Raw genomic sequence first — 17,779 nt, forward strand, 5'->3', positions numbered from 1 at the left:
ATATATAAATAAAAAATTGCAAAAAAAGTTGTGAATTTTCATTACAATTGAAAAAAATCATCTTTAATAACTGAACAAAAATTTTGTAAAATCCCTGTGTTAAGTTGTAGCCCATATTCCAATAAATAATCTGTAAAAAGTTCAACTTCCTACCTCAAATACTTTGTGAGGAAAGATGTAATTTATAAGCGTTATTTTAACATTGCAAGTATAGGGCGTTCCGGAGCCCCTTAACTCTCTTCAGTAAATTGATTCCTTAGGATGGATAGGACGTGTGACTGCTGTGCACGGACGCAGGAGGAGCTGGCCACTGTTCGCGAACAGCTGAACGTGTTGATGGCCGCGGTCAGCCGTCTTCAGGCTGCTGCCTCTGAGTGTAGCGGCAGTGGGGAGTCTGGTGCGTCGCAAGGTACACCCCAGGTGGTACATGCTTCACCCACTGTCCCTGCTGTCGAGACATCTTCGCGGGTACCGGGCGCGGTTGGGCCACCCTCTCCCCAAGGGGAGTGGCGGGTTCAGCGGCGTTCGCGGCGCACGAGGCGGAGGGTAAATGTGGAGGCTGGCCGTGTGGCATCGCCCGCTCTGCCTGTGAGTGGACATGTGGCTGCCCCTTCAGCAAGGTCCAAGCAGGCACACGGGGGGAGGGGTTTATTAGTTATTGGGAGCTCCAACGTTAGGCGGGTGATGGAGCCCCTTAGGGAAATAGCGGAAAGGTCGGGGAAGAAGGCCAGTGTTCACTCTGTCTGCTTACCGGGGGGTCTCATCCGAGATGTGGAGGAGGCCCCACCGGCGGCGATAGAGAGCACTGGATGCACCCGACTACAAATTGTTGCTCATGTCGGCACCAATGACTCCTACCGTCTGGGTTCAGAGGTCATCCTCAGTTCGTACAGGCGGTTGGCGGAATTGGTGAAGGCGGAAAGCCTCGCTCGCGGGGTGGAATCAGAGCTAACTATTTGTAGTATCGTTCCCAGAACCGATAGAGGTCCTCTGGTTTGGAGCCGAGTGGAAGGCGTAAACCAGAGGCTCACACGATTCTGCGGAGATCTGGGGTGCAAATTTCTCGACCTCCGCTATCGGGTGGAGAAATGTAGGGTCCCCCTGAATAGGTCAGGCGTGCACTACACGCCGGAAGCGGCTACAAGGGTAGCGGAGTACGTGTGGAGTGCACATGGGGGTTTTTTAGGTTAGAGAATTCCCTCCCTAGGCGCGACAAGACGCCTCCTGAGACGCGGCAAGGTAGGAGTAGGCAAAATGCAACAGGGAATAACAATATTAATGTGCTAATAGTAAACTGCAGGAGCGTCTATAGAAAGGTCCCAGAACTGCTCTCATTAATAAACGGTCACAACGCCCATATAGTACTAGGGACAGAAAGTTGGCTGAAACCAGATGTAAACAGTAATGAAATCCTAAACTCAGATTGGAATGTATACCGCAGAGACAGGCTGGACAGTGAAGGGGGAGGCGTGTTTATAGCGATAAGAAGTGCAACAGTATCGAAGGAAGTTGACGGAGATCCGAAATGTGAAATGATTTGGGTGAAGGTCACAGTTAAAGCAGGCTCAGACATGGTAATTGGATGTCTCTATAGGCCCCCTGGCTCAGCAGCTGTTGTGGCTGAGCACCTGAAGGATAATTTGGAAAATATTTCGAGTAGATTTCCCCACCATGTTATAGTTCTGGGTGGAGATTTTAATTTGCCGGATATAGACTGGGAGACTCAAACGTTCATAACGGGTGGCAGGGACAAAGAATCCAGTGAAATTTTTTAAGTGCTTTATCTGAAAACTACCTTGAGCAGTTAAACAGAAAACCGACTCGTGGCGATAACATATTAGACCTTCTGGTGACAAACAGACCCGAACTATTTGAAACAGTTAACGCAGAACAGGGAATCAGCGATCATAAAGCGGTTACGGCATCGATGACTTCAGCCGTAAATAGAAATATTAAAAAAGGTAGGAAGATTTTTCTGTTCAGCAAAAGTGACAAAAAGCAGATTACAGAGTACCTGACGGCGCAACACAAAAGTTTTGTCTCAAATACAGATAGTGTTGAGGATCAGTGGACAAAGTTCAAAACCATCGTACAATATGCGTTAGATGAGTATGTGCCAAGCAAGATCGTAAGAGATGGAAAAGAGCTACCGTGGTACAACAACCGAGTTAGAAAACTGCTGCGGAAGCAAAGGGAACTTCACAGCAAACATAAACATAGCCAAAGCCTTGCAGACAAACAAAAATTACGCGAAGCGAAATGTAGTGTGAGAAGGGCTATGCGACAGGCGTTCAATGAATTCGAAAGTAAAGTTCTGTGTATTGACTTGGCAGAAAATCCTAAGAAATTCTGGTCTTATGTCAAAGCGGTAGGCGGATCAAAACAAAATTTCCGGAAACTCTGTGACCAAAATGGTACTGAAACAGAGGATGACAGACTATAGGCCGAAATACTAAATGTCTTTTTCCAAAGCTGTTTCACAGAGGAAGACTGCACTGTAGTTCCTTCTCTAGATTGTCGCACAGATTACAAAATTGTAGATATCGAAATAGACGACAGAGGGATAGAGAAACAATTAAAATCGCTCAAAAGAGGAAAGGCCGCTGGACCTGATGGGATACCAGTAAGATTTTACACAGAGTACGCGAAGGAACTTGCCCCCCTTCTTGCAGCGGTGTACCGTAGGTCTCTAGAACAGCGTAGCGTTCCAAAGGATTGGAAAAGGGCACAGGTCATCCCCGTTTTCAAGAAGGGACATCGAACAGATGTGCAGAACTATAGACCAATATCTCTAACGTCGATCAGTTGTAGAATTTTGGAACACGTATTATGTTCGAGTATAATGACTTTACTGGAGACTAGAAATCTACTCTGTAGGAATCAGCATGGGTTTCGAAAAAGACGGTCGTGTGAAACCCAGCTCGCGCTATTCGTCCACGAGACTCAGAGGGCCATAGACACGGGTTCACAGGTAGATGCCGTGTTTCTTGACTTCCGCAAGGCGTTCGATACAGTTCCCCACAGTCGTTTAATGAACAAAGTAAGAGCATGTGGACTATCAGACCAATTGTGTGATTGGATTGAGGAGTTTCTAGATAACAGAACGCAGCATGTCATTCTCAACGGAGAGAAGTCTTCCGAAGTAAGAGTGATTTCAGGTGTGCCGCAGGGGAGTGTCATAGGACCGTTGCTATTCACAATATACATAAATGACCTGGTGGATGACATCGGAAGTTCACTGAGGCTTTTTGCAGATGATGCTGTGGTGTATCGAGAGGTTGTAACAATGGAAAATTGCACTGAAATGCAGGAGGATCTGCAGCGAATTGACGCATGGTGCAGGGAATGGCAATTGAATCTCAATGTAGACAAGTGTAATGTGCTGCGAATACATAGAAAGATAGATCCCTTATCATTTAGCTAAAAAATAGCAGGTCAGCAACTGGAAGCAGTTAATTCCATAAATCATCTGGGAGTACGCATTAGGAGTGATTTAAAATGGAATGATCATATAAAGTTGATCGTCGGTAAAGCAGATGCCAGACAGATTCATTGGAAGAATCCTAAGGAAATGCAATCCGAAAACAAAGGAAGTAGGTTACAGTACGCTTGTTCGCCCACTGCTTGAATACTGCTCAGTAGTGTGGGATCCGTACCAGATAGGGTTGATAGAATAGGTAGAGAAGATCCAACGGAGAGCAGCCCGCTTCGTTACAGGATCATTTAGTAATCGCGAAAGCGTTACGGAAATGATAGATAAACTCCAGTGGAAGACTCTGCAGGAGAGACGCTCAGTAGCTCGGTACGGGCTTTTGTTAAAGTTTCGAGAACATAGCTTTGACCGAAGAGTCAAGCAGTATATTGCTCCCTCCCACGTATTTCTCGCGAAGAGACCATGAGGATAAGATCAGAGAGATTAGAGCCCACAAGGAAGCATACCGACAATCCTTCTTTCCACGAACAATACGAGACTGGGATAGAAGGGAGAACCGATAGAGGTACTCAGGGTACCCTCCGCCACACACCGTCAGGTGGCTTGCAGAGTATGGATGTAGATGTAGATGTAGAATCATAGGATGAACACGAATAGCCCCAAAACGTCTAAAACATCAAGGACTGTCACATGGCGACCATATGGAGGTGGCGATATTGGTATGCTCAAAGATAACACTGCACACAAGAGCAGCACCACGCCGTCTCTGGAACGACTCACTGTTTTGCGTACAGCAACACAATAGACGTAACTGTGGGTGCGCCAAGAAGGACGAACGTTACCAGACTGCATTCATTATCGTCACATGGGCCAGCAGCGGGCGTGATATGGTGAGCTGTTCACTATACAACACGATTATCTCTTATTCATATAGCCACTCATCTGGACAGCATGCGTTACACAGCTGAAGAGTTAAGGCTGATGGCTGTGCCCTAACTTCGTTGTGTCACAAGTGAACCGATGCAAGGGATACACTTCGATTTTGTTCGGTTTTTAATACACCTATAAACCAATGACCATTTTATGACGACTGCACTCTGTCAGGTTGGATGCCGCCTGGTGGCGTCGCAGGCACATGACGTGGTAACAAATGTATGTATGCGGCGAAGTCACGGATGGGGGATCATCCTAGAGAAGATATGGGCTGAAAATGGAGAAATACATTGAGATAAGCGAATTTAACAAAGGGCAGATTATTATTACGCTGAGCCCGTGAACGAGTATCTCTAAAACAGCGAAGCTGTTCGGATGTTCGCGTGCTACTGTCGTGAGCATCTACGGAAAGAGGTAGAAGACAAGCGCAATTACCACGAGACACTAAATGGTTGGACGCCCACGACTCTTCATAGAATGTGAGTTTCAGAGGATTGTAAAGTAGGATAGATGGTGATGCGTGGCATCTCTGCTGAAAGAGCGCAATGCTGGTTTGCCTACAAGTGTTCCGGAGTACACCGTTCATTGTACATTGTCGAACATGGAGCTCCGCACTAAACCACCGCTACGTGTTCATATGTTGACCCAACGACATCGTCAGTTACGATTGCAGTGAGCACGGGACCATCGGGATTCTACAACTACATCTACATCTACATCTATACTCCGCAAGCCACCTGACGGTGTGTGGCGGAGGGTACCTTGAGTACCTCTATCGGTTCTCCCTTCTATTCCAGTTTGGTTTTGTTCGTGGAAAGAAAGATTGTCGGTATGGCTCTGTGTGGGCTCTAATCTCTCTGATTTTATCCTCATGGTCTCTTCGCGAGATATACGTAGGAGGGAGCAATATGCTGCTTGACTCCTCGGTGAAGGTTATGTTCTCGAAACTTCAACAAAAGCCAGTACCGAGCTACTGAGTGTCTCGTCTCTCTTGCAGAGTCTTCCACTGGAGTTTATCTATCACCTCCGTAACGCTTTCGCGATTACTAAATGATCCTGTAACGAAGCGGGCTGCTCTCCGTTGGATCTTCTCTATCTCTTCTATCAACCCTATCTGGTACGGATCCCACACCGGTGAATAGTATTCAAGCAGTGGGCGAACAAGTGTGCTGTAACCTACTTCCTTTGTTTTCGGATTGCATTTCCTTAAGGTTTTTCCAATGACCGTCTGTCAATGGAAACGTATCGGCTCTTCAGATGAATCACTTTTTTGCTACTCTGGGTCGTTAGTCATCTCCACAAACGCCTTCATCGAGGTGAACGGCTACTCGAAACGTGTAGCGCGACAGGAATGCCAGCTGGTGGTACACATTCTCCTGCGCTTTCATGGGAACTATGTTACTAATCGAAGACACTCTGACAACTACATCTACATCTACATCCATACTCCTCTGTCGAGGAGCTCCTGGAAGAGCTAAAAAATTAAGCAAATTCCAGTGTTACATTGTTGATTTTCTTTATTTAAACTTACGACTTGTCACCTGAATATGTTTTTTTTTATATTTCATTTTATCTGTTTCTAATATCGTGTTATAATTTCATGTATTGACTCGTTCCATGACCATGGAGACTTCTCCTTAATTTTGGTCCCACGGAACAATAAATCAATAAAATAAAAAATAAAACTGCGAACCAGCTGCATCCCTTCATGCTTGATGTTTTCTCCGACGGCGATGTCATCTTTTGGAGCGAGAATCGTGCTACAGTGGTTTCAGAAGCATTATAGTGAACTCACGTTGATATCTCGGCGACTAAATTCGTCTGATGTAAATCCTATGGCTCCTATCTGGGCCGCTATCAGGCGCCATCACCATGTACGCAAATCGGTGGCCCGTTATTTACGCGAATTACGTGACCTGTGGGTAGACATCTAATGCCACGTACCTCCAAAAACTTACCAACCAACTGCCTGATCCCTGACACGGGCAGATGGTCATTAATGCTTTGGCGCATGTATGTTGCAATGTAGAGCAAAATTAAAGACACGCCTTTTCCAATACTTGTCCATAATGCCGTTAAGGGAGTGAAACACTATGAAGAAAACTGAGCTTAATGTTTCTGAACAAATACCCTCGGAACGGTAAAGGATTAAATGAAATAAATAAAAAAAACTTCAAATAAAATTTGTATGGTTTTTAATGTACTGTACGATAGAACTCCCAGATTTGTAGAAAAAGTCATTGTTCCGAAATCCCTTCCACCACTGTTTTGTTTTTCATTTCGACATTTGAATGAGAGCAAAATGTATAGCATCGTTAATACCAAATTCAATCGTATACGACGAAATGGTATTCCACAGACGTTTTTCTCAGAAATAAGCTAGAAATCTCTCTATATCGATGTACGCGCGCCCGATATGTGTCAGCTTCAGTGCCAATTGTCATGTTGGATTGTTTAATAAGTCTTTCCCACATAAATATATTCTAAATGTATATTCTATACATATATTGTTCTATATATTTTTTCTTTTAATTTTATGACATATGAAATATTTTGTGCTGCATTTGTGTTTTCCTTTTACATTTAGTGTATTTGTTTTACTTTCAAGTTGCAACATTTTCAGATTTAATTATGATATATTCGAAATTGACTGTTCATTATTGTTATACGATTATTTTAAACTGTACAATAATGAGAAAGGTGCAGATTTGTTTGTGTAAAAATAATGCTGACTGCATTTTGATATAGACATATTTCTAGCTTATTTCTGACAAACCCGTCTTTGTAGTACCACTTCATCATATAGGACTGAATTTGATATGAGAGATTCCATACGTTTTGTTATTGGTCTCATGTCGAAAAGCAAAATATTGGAGATGGAATTTCGAAAAAAATTACTTTTCCGACAAATCTAGATGCACCATTGAAAAGCACATAAAAAACCATAGAAACTTTATTTGTAGTTTTTTCATATGTGTTACCTTTTCAACAGTATTCATTCAGAAATGTTAAACTCAGTTTGTTTCAGGGGGTGTTTCACCCTCTTAACGGCCGTATGGGCAAGTATAAAAAAAACTGTGTCCCTTGTTTTGCTCAACACTACAACATATTCAAAGCTGATCAGAATCGAATAGTGTCCCTTGGGTAGATTTACATGTCACTGACGTTACCTTTCAACAAGATAATGGGATATGGTGTTCAGCTGTTGCCCTGTGCAACAAGTTCTCCAGATCTCACGCCCACTAAAAACACATCGGGCCCTGAGAACGGTAAGGGCTTAAAGCACACCATCGTCGATTTAGAGATTGTAGTATGAAATTGTCCTGACATATGTTGATTTTATGGTTAGCCAGAATTATCTTTCTCGAGGTACATATGAGCATTCAGGAAAAGCTGCCCCGCAGATTCCTCTTGGATTCGCTTCCATATGTGTCCAACGACGGTGTGCTTTAGGCTGTTATGTGTCTCAGCCCCTCATATGGTAATAGGATAACGAGGGACTGGCACGCCACCACACGGAAGCTGCTATAACTGATGAACTCTGACAAAGAGTTAAATCGGCACACAGTGAGGTATCTGCCATCGATCAATACGATGTCCACCCAGATTAGAGCCACTGTAACTGACAGAGACAGCAGCTGTGTGAACTTTATTTCGCATCCTGTATTCCTCCAGATCACCTAAATATTTAGTCAGCCACTTTTAGACTCTTATTCGGCCGTTCTGCTCTGTGATAGCACGTCGGAAAAATGAACATTTAAATCTTTCCGTGAGAACACTGATTTCTCGTATTTTATTACGATGGTCATTTCTCCCTGTGTAGGTGAGAGTCATCATTTTTTTTTTCACTTGGAAGAGAGAGTTGACAGTTGAAATTTCGTGAAAAGATTTCGCCGCAACGATAAACGGCAGATTGCATATCATATCAGTGACACTCTCACCTCTGGTTCGTGATAATACATAACAAGCCGCCTTTCTTTGAAATTTTTCGATGCCCTCCTCCAGTGCTATTTGGTAAGGCTCCCATACCGCGCAGCAATATTCCAGAAGAGGGCGGACAAACGTAGAATAGGCAGTCTTTTAGTAGATGCTGAGTAAGTGTTTAAGAAAACCAAACGCTAAGGTCATCATTCTCCTATCTCACAACTGTTACGATACTCCCTAGGCACGCAATTTTATTAGCAGCTGCTTGTAATGAACTGTGTCAAATCTAGAAATATGGAATAAATCTGAGATTTACTCTCGACAACATTCATTACTTCGTGTAAATAAAGAGCCATTAGTGTTTCAAAAGATCGAGATTTCTGAATCGATGCTTGTTATGTGTTCTTCGAAGTATTTCATAATGTTGGAACACATATCAGAGGTTGAAAATACCGCTTCAGTTGTAAATTTCTTTATTTTCACACGACTGGTTTCGGACTGTTATAAGCCCATCTTCAGGTGTTGTAGCTGTGCTGTGGTCCCCGAGCGCCGTGTGTACCAGGCGCGGTGTGCTGCCTATTTACAACTGAAGTGGTATTTTCAACTTCTGTTAAAATGCTCAGTTGCGGATGTTCTTCCAACAGGATTGCTTGTTTACATTATATGTTCCAAAATCCTACTAGAATTCGATGTCAATGATGTCGATCTATAAGTCAGTGGATTATTTGTGTTTCTTTTCTCGTGTACTGGTGTGAACTGTAAATTTTAAACATTACTGCATCGTTAGTACAGGCAGGTGCCTTTCAAAAGTAGTGTGGATTTTGTATACACAGCGACATCTTATTACAGGACCTTTCATTAAAAATGCAAAGAATTTGGTCCTCTTTTTTTGAAGGGCGAAGTGTAGCTGCAGACTGAAAAAAGCGCAGGTCATTCAAGTTTTCAAGAAGGATCTTTGAAAAGACGCACAACACTGAAGGCCTATATTTCTGACGTCGGTCAGTTGCAAAATTTTGGAACATGTTTTATGCTCGCATATTATGACATTTCTGGTGGCCGAAAATCTCCTCTGCGGGAACCAACATGAGTTCCGAAGATAAATATCTTGTGGAATCCAGCTGGCGCCGTTCACCCACGAGACCCAGAAAGCAGTAGATACTGGCACCCAGTTGGATGCCGTGTTGCTTGACTTCCGGAAGGCATTCGATACAGGTCCGCCCTGCCACCTAATGAGCAAAATACCAGCGTACTGAATATAAGACCAACTGATGTGATCGGATTGAAGAGTTTCTAGTAAACAGAACACATCATGTCATTCTGAACGGGGAGAAGTCTTCAAACGTAAAAGTAACTCCCGGAGTACCCAAGGGCAGTGTTATAGGACCATTACTTTTACAGTACATATAAATGACTTATAAGATAATGGCGGAAGTTCGATGAGGCTTTTCACGGATGATGGTGTTGTATACACAGAAGTCGCGAGGCTAGAAAACTATAGCGAAATGCAGGTATACCTGCAGAGGGTCAGTTCTTGCTGCGGAGAATCCCAAATTGACACTCAACATAAACAAATGTAAAGCATCGCGAATGCATAGACAGAAAGACCCTTCGTTGTATGATTACACAATTGTAGAACAATCACTGGTAGCAGTTACTTCCATATCTAGGAGTACGATTACTGAGCGATTTAAAATGAGCAGTCACATAAAATTAATCGTGAGTAATGCAGATGCCAGACAGACTCATTAGGAGAGTCCTCGGGAAATGTAGTCCCTCAACAAAGGAAGTAGCTTAAAAAACACTCTTTCGACCAACGCCTGAATATTGCTCCTCTGCATGGGATCCGTTCCGTATGGGACTGATAGAGGAAATAGAGAAGATATAAAGAAGAGCGGTGTAGTTCGTTACAAGTTCATTCAGTAATCACGACAGCGTCACAATGATTATCAACCACCTACATTGGCGGAGGTTGCAAGACAGGCGTTCTGCGTCACGGTGTGGTTTATTGTCAGAGTTCCGAGATCGTTGAAAAGAGTAAAAAAATATATTGCTTTCCCCCACGTACACCTCTTGAAAAGACCATGAAGATAAAATTAGAGAGTTTTGAGCCACAAGGAGGCTTACCGGCAATCGTTCTTCCCGCGAACTAGTTGCAACTGGAACAGTGATAGCGTTGGGTTTTGAGGGAATGCATAGAAATTCACCGCCTTGTTTACTTTCGAAAGGACGAAGTTGGTATAGGTATATATTTGAGGGAGATCAGACAACGCCCCTACCCCCCCTCCCCCCTCCCCCCAACAAAAAAAGCAGAAGAAATGTACTAATTCATATGTTTTATTGCTATTACTATTAAAATTCTAGGCACATATGCCATGTTAAATGCGAGGGTGGTAGCAATTTATATTTTCTGAATGGTGGGAGGATGGTAGTCTAAATAGACACTGAAAAACTGTGACCCCTCAGAACGGAACCATGAATCCGTGCCAGAATTGATATCACATACATCAGCAAGATGGTAGCACGAATGCATTCAGCAGTCCATGACGAAGACTATGTAGGTTGTAGTCGATATCTTGCATTTTAATTCGAATTTGAGTCGAAAAGAGCTCCGAGAGTATCTTATGCAGGCATGTCGTCGTGAAAAAAATCGTTCCCATACTGCGACACAGGGTTGGCACCGTATAATGTCGCCGTATATGCTAGCGAGATCATTTAATAAGAGCTCTAGCGTGTCCTCTTCACTCAGGCAGCGATTTACCAATTTAAACGATGAGAGGCCCAACCAGTAAGCAAGTGGCCACGTGTCACCTTCATGGACTCCAAGAATGTTACCAATCCACACTGCGGATGCGGCATCTCTCCTTGATGTGGTGTCTGCTGCCAACATACATTCTCTGTTCATTTGTTTCCCACAAGTAGTCTGTAGTGTGCGGAAGACGGCACTCCGGTTTGGTGTCGAGTGGAAGGGTCGGGTGATCCGGCAACGATCTCGGATGTGAAGTTCTTGTCATCCTATAGTCGATGGAGAATTGCCAGTATGTTGACGTTTGTCATTTAAAAAACAAAAAAAATCTTTTCAATTAAAGACAAATATTTTTTGTATTATATCTGTACTAATATAGGTTTATTGTAACTAACCAGCTCTATATATTTCTAATTTAAAAACAATGAATGTGCTAAAATGGCTGTTTTATGAAAATAAAATAACTTTCTGGACAAACTGCAATCACCATTGTTATTCCACTCGCACGACAGACTTAAATAGCAACAGAGTCCTGGTTCAGATCTAATTTTTTTCATTAAAATAAGAACCAATCTACACATAAAAAATCTGATTTATAGAAAATCGATATTTCACATCAGGCATGTCATCAGAATCAATATAACTTAGACAATTTACAAAAAAAGTCGATATATCAATAGTTCACAAAATGTTGCCACCTCTATGTGTAACCGTCTCTGCATTCTCTTCAACCAAGTCTACATTCGCAAGTAGGACACATGTATTAATTAAGTGCAGCAGTTTGATATTCTACAAGGTGACTTCAAAAAGTAAGTAAACATTATTATGGCAAGTAACTTTTATTGAATGTTGCACAATAATTCAAAACGACACATATACGTAACAAAGGTTTGCAGTACAGTCACCAAGCCTCTGTAAACGACGGTCGGAACGTTAAAGTTCTAACGGTCGTTCAGTTCCTCAACATTAGAAATCCGCTTTTGGGTCAAGAGACCTTGCGATGGAAGGCATGAGGAGTAGTCTTTAACCTCCCTTCGACAACGAGGTAGTTGCTCGAATTGGGAAAAGATGGGGAAGGGAATTGGGCGTCCCATTTTTAAAGAAATCATCCTAACATACGGTTACGCGATTTAGGGGAAATCACGAGAAGTCTACATCTGGATGATCGGAAGGGGATTTGAACCCTCGTCCACGCCAATACGAGTCCAGTGTCCTAACCACTGTGCCACATCGCTCGCTCGAAGCTATTAGAGAACCGCTGTGTGAACTTCTTCATCGTTGGAAAATCTTTCCCCCCTTCCCCGCAGACTTTCTTCCAGCTTGCCGAAAAGATGGAAATCGCATGGTGCAGCATTTGGACTATATTCCGGATCAACATCACCCACGAGTGTTCGGCCTTGGTCAAATTGTTGGCATCATTTCACGGCGAATCTGTGTGCAGTTCAGATGTTTTGCCTACAAGAATCGTACTGTCTAGCATACTTTGAGTTTGGAGTGCTTTTTCGGTTTCCGCACCATTTCGATCGTACACTGTGCTACACGTGTTATCCGTATCGCGGCAAAACTGTCTGTATGAAGTCCAGAACATGAATTCTCTTCTGACAATGCACTACTCTAGTTGCGCATTGGCCTCAGTGTGGGATGACATGAGAGTAATTTCTGAAGTCCCTGTGGTGGTCAATCCACCCTAATCAGGCAACTGCTGTTGAGCGGGAGGGCCGGGCCACCTAAGCAACATTCACAGTTTGTAACAACAATTTTATTAAACTTTTCTTTAGAAAATAAAATTTTATTTTAAAATTTTTGTGATAAGGTAAGTTAGCAAAGAATCCTTACAGGTACGGGCAAGCTGCCCTATTCAAACAATAACATTAATCTTTAAACGCATTAACTGATTCGTAAGTCAATTAAATTATGTACACAGTAAAACTCGCAAAAGGAGACTGCAATAATGAGATAAAGTTTAACCAATCATGGATATCACAAATCTTTTTACAAAATAAAATACAAACAGATACACCCCTTCGTGACAGATTTTCAAAACAGGTGGCGTCACATAGGCACGGGCTAATTCAAGTAGCAGAAGGGGGGGGGGGGGGGGGGGCCGCTCGACCCAGACCACAGGCGGCTAGACCCAGAACCCACAGCAAGCGGGCGAGCTGGACAGGGTGCCACACACAGTACATTATAACACACTGAAAAAAGGTCTTAGAGCCCGTGCTACTACACAATTTCAGAGAAGGGGGGGGGGGGGAGGTACGTAAAACATCAATTCCTTAAACGTAAACTAATTACGATGTATAAAATAATAGCCCATTTCACGAACATTGAAATAAAATAGTCAATGGTGAATCAATAACTAATGCCCTTGACGTAACCTTAAAGGACGAGGGCGAATAACATAATACCAAGTCAGCTTAGAAATTTAAATTACACTAGTAGGTTAACATATGCTCACTGAAACTGGGGACCTCATTTAAATTACCCCCTTAACAGGATACTGATAAACTTTAACAATCAAGTAAGACTACCATTTCACTGTTTACGAGTGAACAAGTAATACAATTAGATAACACAGAACGTTCAGATTCAATATTAAGCCTGTGCTTTGAACCAACTATAACAAGGTCCACACAGTTCAGTGTACCAGGAAAAATATTACAGTTTCACCATACCGGCTTATGCCGTCCGTCACTCCGAACAGCGCCCGCATCTCGTGGTCGTGCGGTAGCGTTCTCGCTTCCCACGCCCGGGTTCCCGGGTTCGATTCCCGGCGGGGTCAGGGATTTTCTCTGCCTCGTGATGGCTGGGTGTTGTGTGCTGTCCTTAGGTTAGTTAGGTTTAAGTAGTTCTAAGTTCTAGGGGACTGATGACCATAGATGTTAAGTCCCATAGTGCTCCGAGCCATTTGAACCATTTTTGAACTCCGAACAGCAATAGTAAAGCTTTAACCAAACAATAACACGTGTTTACTTAAACAGCACTAAATAGAGGGGACCTTTTGGTTGGCAAGACAACAGTTTCCAGTCATGGTGCCGATACTTGGGAAGCAAGGATCAGTATAATATGCGCAACAAAAACATGACAAGCAATTCTCACCAAATCTTTTATGAAATACTTTACGGATCCAAATTAGAGCCGCACGACTCGATTCGGGTAATGTGGCCGAGTCCAGTTCCCACACTACAAACCAGGTTCGGTCTTGCAAACGTGTCAAACACACCACAACCTCCGCGTCGTGCCGCGGCCTGCTAACCACGCTCCCCCTGATTCCCTAGCGCAGCGAGGCTCTCCGGCTGTCCCTCCCTAGCGCCACACGCCCGTCGCTGCCAAAAGCCACGTCAAACGGCCGAGCCCAAAGAACACACCATGCCGACCCGATCGATCAATCGATACGAGCCGGCACGGCTCAGTCCCAACGTCTTTTGTCTACAGTAGGTTAAAATGTTAAAAATCTTAGCTTATGTATTGTGCATATATGGATACTAGAAAACAATCTTAAGCCTGTTCAAACTATTTATATCGTATTTTCTCTATATAGATCATTTCAATACTGGCACCAAGCTGTTGGTAGTGTGGTTCCATACATCCGAACAAAACAAAAGTTGTGCTGTAGCACGGAACCCGAAGGTAGACGATTCCGATGTGGCTGATGTAAAAAGCTTCATCATTACTTTTTAGTGAGCAAGGGAAGAAGAGTTCACTGTAGGTTTAATGCAGAAGTCAATTTTGTGCCATGCATTCTTTCGGCTTTGTTGTTACGTTATCTGGTTCCCGCTGAAAGTAAACCGCATACTTCAGAGTACGGTAGCGTTCGATTCTAAATGTACGGTAATGATGCAGGCTACTGCTCAATATCGCCTTCCCGGTGCATTTAACGTCCAACTGCTCTACCCTCCAGCCCTACTGCTGTGAGGATTGCGCTGCGTTGCAGCTCCGCATGAAAATATCTGAACAGCCGATCGATACAACATTTTGCGACGAACAGACAGTTAACGTGTAGCCTTTTTTCCTTTTCACCCACGTAATATACTCGACGCAGAGGCTCTACTAAACTCAAAAGCTGTTTCAGCAGTCTGACGTATTCATAACGACGGATTGTTTATTTTAATTCGTAGTTTAACTAGCTGAGTACCCGGCATTGCCCCCGTATATATTTATTTCAATCTTGTATTTGTCCTTCTCTTCCTTCCCCCTCTCTCTGTCCATCTCCTCCTCCCCTCTCCCTGTCCATTTCCTCCTCCCTCTCTCTGTCCATCTCCTTCTGCTGCTTCTCTCCGCCCATCTCTTCTTCGGCTCTTTGTCCTTCACTCCCTTTTTCCTTTCGCTGTCCATCTCCTCCTCCCGCTTTTCTCTGTCCATTTCCTCATCGCCCTCTCTCTGTCCACCTCCTCCTCCCCTCTCCCCCCCACCCCATTTGTGTCCATCGCGTCCTCCTGTCTGTCAATCTTCTCCCCGTCCGTTCTCTCTCTCACCCAAGTAGGAAGCTGGTAGACCTTACCCCTCAGTACTTCATTCAAAAAAATGTTCAAATGTGTGTGAAATCTTATGGGACTTAACTGCTATGGTCATCAGTCCCTAAGCTTACACACTACTTAACCTAAATTATCCTAAGGACAAATACACACACCCATGCCCGAGGGAGGACTCGAACCTCCGCCGGGACCAGCCGCACAGTCCATCACTGCAGCGCCTAAGATCAAATGGTTCAAATGGCTCTGAGCACTATGGGACTTAACATCTATGGTCATCAGTCCCCTAGAACTTAGAACTACTTAAACCTAACAAACCTAAGGACATCACACAACACCCAGCCATCACGAGGCAGAGAAAATCCCTGACCCCGCCGGGAATCGAACCCGGGAACCCTGGCGTGGGAAGCGAGAACGCTACCGCACGACCACGAGATGCGGGCGCAGCGCCTAAGACCGCTCGGCCAATCCCACGCGGCGTATTGCATTCTAGATCGTCTAATATGTGTGCCATATTTGATTGAAATCGTTCCAGGGATTTAGGATGAGCTTTTTATCCGTGGCTTTCCCACTTACCCACAATTAGTCCAACCTGCTACGGAATAAGCCTTGGTAACTGCGCAGTTTCTTTGCTAACCACCGGAAACTGCTACAGTAGGACTTATCCTTAAAATGAATAGCCAGACGCTTCTTCTCAAGTTCTAAATTGGAAGTTTACCATTCTTCAATCACGTCCTTAAGATCCTACCGGTGATGACCAGATCTCTTACAGTCTCTAAATTTTATGAACAGGTAGTTAGTTCGGACACGTGAAGAACATGATAATTCTTATTTCTTCAAAAGTAAAATTTCACACTGTGCAGATGAACTGAACAAAGTTTGCTTCACACGCAAAAATGGTTCAAATGGCTCTGAGCACTATGGGACGTTACATCTGAGGTCATCAGTCCCATAGAACTTAGAACTACTTAAACCTAACTAACCAAAGGACATCACACACATCCATGCCCGAGGCAGGATTCGAACCTGCCACCGTAGCGGTCGCGCGGTTCCAGACTGAAATTCCTAGAACCGCTTGGTCACACCGGCCGGCGCTTCACACTCTACCAACCCTACCACAACATAGGTCAAAAATTAATTTTAATTGTTGTGTTGCTCACGCTGCTAAATATTGCATTTTCGGGCAACAAGAAAGTTATATTATGTGGCATTAGAGCATAGTTAATAAAGTCATTTCTTGAAATAATGGATAAACTAGGCACTCATCTTTTCATGTTTCCAACGCTGGTCTCGTTGTGAACTCATGGCCCAATCGTCGAAAATCTAGGTAGCGATGATTCCAAGCTCGGATGCAAAGAGGCCTAGGTGTTATTCTGCGATATTCAAAAGTTTTATAGATGTGTTTCATACACCATTCTTGAAGATTAAACTTTTGCAAGTTAAGACAATGGTGATGTAAAAAAGTAATCAGCATTCCGAATTTAAGTTACACTTCTTTTTATTACTTTTGTTGCAATATCACGTAACTCGTTCCAAAACATCACTTCACAATATAAAACATACTTGAAAATATCTTACTCGCTGTTAAAGTTCACATTTCATAAACTGACTACAATTTGCGTCTTTTTAACATGACGACCAAAAATTGACTCTCTAATAACCGCTTACGCGCCCAAAAATCAGAGTTACAAGTACGTCAAAGATCATAGTGACAAAAGAAAGAATACACATAAGAATAATATCATTGCAATATAGACATATCAATGTATCGAAGTACCTCTACATTAATGAAATCAAATCTGAATCTTGTCACAGAAATATGTTAACTATTTTACAGAAACACAGTAGAATATTGCTGGTATCGAGAGGTTGAGGTGAGGTGCCGTAATGGTTACGTAATTCAAGTACCATTACAACACGCAATTATGAATAAAAAGTCACAGAAATACTATTAGTCACAAACATTGTTCAAATGATCCAACACATATTTTGATTGTCTGTTGCTCATTATTATAAAACAAGTTGTCTCAGCCTGATTTGCAGGTACGGGGATGCAACTCAAAACGTTCCAGAGGCAAGGCTAGGAACAGACGCAAGATTAGCCCTGTATGTAGCCGGTTGCAAGTCTGAAGGAAAAATGAAGTAAGACTGAAACGCGAGTGTTGGCCTTTAAAGGACTCGCTCCAGAATATGACTGAACTTTGTTAATTTAGAATGGTTTACACATACTATAGGCCAGGAAGTTCATATTTTATTGGATATTGATCGTTTGAT

At 43.2% G+C, this 17,779-nt stretch overlaps 1 long non-coding RNA gene across 1 annotated transcript in view; it reads left to right on the forward strand.

Moving 5' to 3' along the window:
- Positions 1-17,779, forward strand: part of LOC126248512 (uncharacterized) — a 666,116-nt gene that overhangs the window by 265,212 nt on the left and 383,125 nt on the right. The window lies entirely within an intron of this gene.

This window comes from Schistocerca nitens, chromosome 3 (assembly GCF_023898315.1).
Source record: "Schistocerca nitens isolate TAMUIC-IGC-003100 chromosome 3, iqSchNite1.1, whole genome shotgun sequence".
In the NCBI taxonomy this organism is placed as follows: Eukaryota; Metazoa; Arthropoda; class Insecta; order Orthoptera; family Acrididae; genus Schistocerca; species Schistocerca nitens.